Below are 2,728 nucleotides of genomic sequence, written 5' to 3'. Positions count from 1 at the left end.
CTTCTCGCATAGAACAAGAATATATTATTTTAGGATACTGTTAAAAGTAAATCCAATATATTATACATCAATATTTTTTTTCAATTATATTATAAGATTTTGATATTATATCGTGATATTTTATCTAATATTTAATGAGATTTTGACGAATTTTTGTATTAATTTTTTTGTGATATATAAATATTGTTATACATGTAGAATCATTTATTTATTTTTTTATATGGAGACTACATTATGGATACATTTTTAAACCATCAATAATCTAAAATTACTTTAATCTTAAGGACCACTCTCATTTATTCATTGTTCCCCCCCTTTTTTCACTCCCTTGCATACCCATTTTATTCAACGCGAAAAAAAAAAAAAAAACTGAACTAAAAGTAAAATGCAGTGTTATTGACCAAGATAAGCAATGAATTTTGCCATAATTTCTGACCACCAAAATCGAGATCTCAATAACAACCAATCCTTGTTCTAGGCAACCCTGGAAACCAGCACAACTAATAATTAGTTCCCATCTCCCTTGACTTTATCTGCAACAATTTTCATCATCTTCCCGTGTACATCTCCATCTTAAATCACAACCATTTTGATTTTGTTTGATTGATTTATCAGAAACTGAAACACAAATAAAAAAGTAGAAAACTGCAGCAATGGCAGCTTGTGCTGGCTTAGAACACATTTTCGAGAAGTCATTACCAGATAACTCAACCTTTCTTGAATCCCTGTCGCCATGGAAACAGATTAAATCCATGAAATTGTAGACGATTCGTCCTCGTTTAACGAGTTATTTGGTGAATTTCACTTCAAAGAAAACCATGTTAATGAGATATCCTCTTCATCTACATCTTTATCTCCAGATTCTAATCAATCCTGGATCGATATTACTGGAGTTTCAAGCATCCATCAAGGGAAAATTAAGAATCCCATATCGAATTACGATCTCTCGATGCATAATAAACATTACAGGCATAGCGATTCCTTTTCATCCATGAATTCTGAGAGTTTGTCACTGTGCACTGAAGGGCTTGGGTCTGAAAGCTCCGATGACATCGAAGATTTGATGGGAAATGATGGTTGTGGTATTGAATGGAGGAATCAAGAAGAGAGGAGGAGTATTATGCAAAATACTGATCATTGGGGTGAATCTAGAAGATCAAGAATCTACACAAGGGAAATTCCTCCACCTATTTCATGTATAGGAAGAAACGGGAAGCCATGGGTTTGTTTTAAATCATTTAGAGAAGATGGAAGATTCATTCTTAAAGAAGTACGAATCCCAACACAAGAATTCTTGCACGCATGCCGTGAAAACGGGCGTTTACGGTTGCGGTTCGTCCATTCCGATGACGAAATTCTTGTAGAAGATGAAGAAGAACCTGCAGACAAACAAGATAATGAAGAGGTAATGAATGGCGAAACGAGCCAGGGGGCAACGGCGTAGCGTAAATGAAGTCATTGGCCACAGACTTCGCTCGGATTCCTCGATCCGACACGAGATTTATAGCCATAATATTCGGGTCTATTTCTAAAATAAATATTTTTTTGTTAGTTTTTCTGCAAATAAAAGATTTTAAGATCTGTTTTTGTTTTCTTGTTTATGCTAATAAGGTGTTGAATTGGAGGATAATGGCTTTTTAGACAATTTTTCACTGTTTTTATTTTCTCTCTTTTGTTTTTCTTTTCTTGGGACAAAAATTCTGGGGTGAATCTTATTGCAGATTGAATTGTACAGTTTCTTCCTCTGAATCAGTAAAATAAAAATTCATATATAAAATTAAATATGTAGATACATTGGACATGCTCATACTCAGGTGATGACGATAATCTCGCAAAAAGTTGGCATTTGACTAGGTTTCTAACATACGTCTCATAGGTAATCAGGCATATGATATCATGTAAAGACAAGCTAGTTTTGCTCTTTACATGAAAAAAGTGTTGGAGTATCATTTTTCCTATGATGCAACGAATGTTTAAAAAATTTTAACAATCAAAAGGTTTCTTAGGTCTCGTATGATTCAAATTAATTTCATACATAGGATGTAAAGGAATTTTACATTTGCGTTCTAAAAACTTGCACCAACTATCTAGGTGTTTGGCCAATAATAATTCTTAGTGTATATCCCTACGAACGATTATCTGGAAGTAACGTCGTTCTTCGTTTTTCAATCATTAAATAAGGTCCACGATTGAATACTGAGTTTTCTTTTCCAATTCACACTAGTGAACTAGAAAATATTTGAGTTAAAATCAATCGCAAAAAAATTGTGAGATTCTAGCGGCTGAACGACGGCATTGCGGTGGAACAGCGGCGGCGCATGATGGTGGAAGAGTGGCTCGGCCGTGGTCTTGTTTAAAACAAGGGAGGTCGAATTTTTGGTATTGTGAGAAGATAAATATCTAGCTTTGATTTTCCTGTGTGGTGTGTTATCAACTATTGATTACATATATTTATTCATTATAATATAAAAACCTTTCCTTTATCATGTGCTTTATCCATGTGAAATCCATATGTATATTTTAAAAAATTTTTGAATAAAATATTACATAGTATGATAATTAATTAATTATCAACTCAAGTATCTTATACTATCTAGAATATTCTTTGACGATTTTGACTTAGTTGTCAAATAGTACTTATTATTATCTAACTAGTAAATTATATATTCACTAATTTTCGAATATCAAAATTTTTTACTTATTCATTCTTGGCAGCTGCCTATTTTGG

The 2,728-nt window shown here is 32.9% G+C and overlaps 1 pseudogene; it reads left to right on the top strand.

The window, feature by feature from the left end:
* Positions 1-387: 387 nt before the first annotated feature.
* LOC142541574 (uncharacterized) lies at positions 388-1,645 on the top strand (annotated as a pseudogene).
* Positions 1,646-2,728: the final 1,083 nt, after the last annotated feature.

Source organism: Primulina tabacum, chromosome 4 (assembly GCF_025594145.1).
Source record: "Primulina tabacum isolate GXHZ01 chromosome 4, ASM2559414v2, whole genome shotgun sequence".
NCBI classification, from domain to species: domain Eukaryota; kingdom Viridiplantae; phylum Streptophyta; class Magnoliopsida; order Lamiales; family Gesneriaceae; genus Primulina; species Primulina tabacum.
This window is presented reverse-complemented; position numbering and strand designations above follow the sequence as displayed.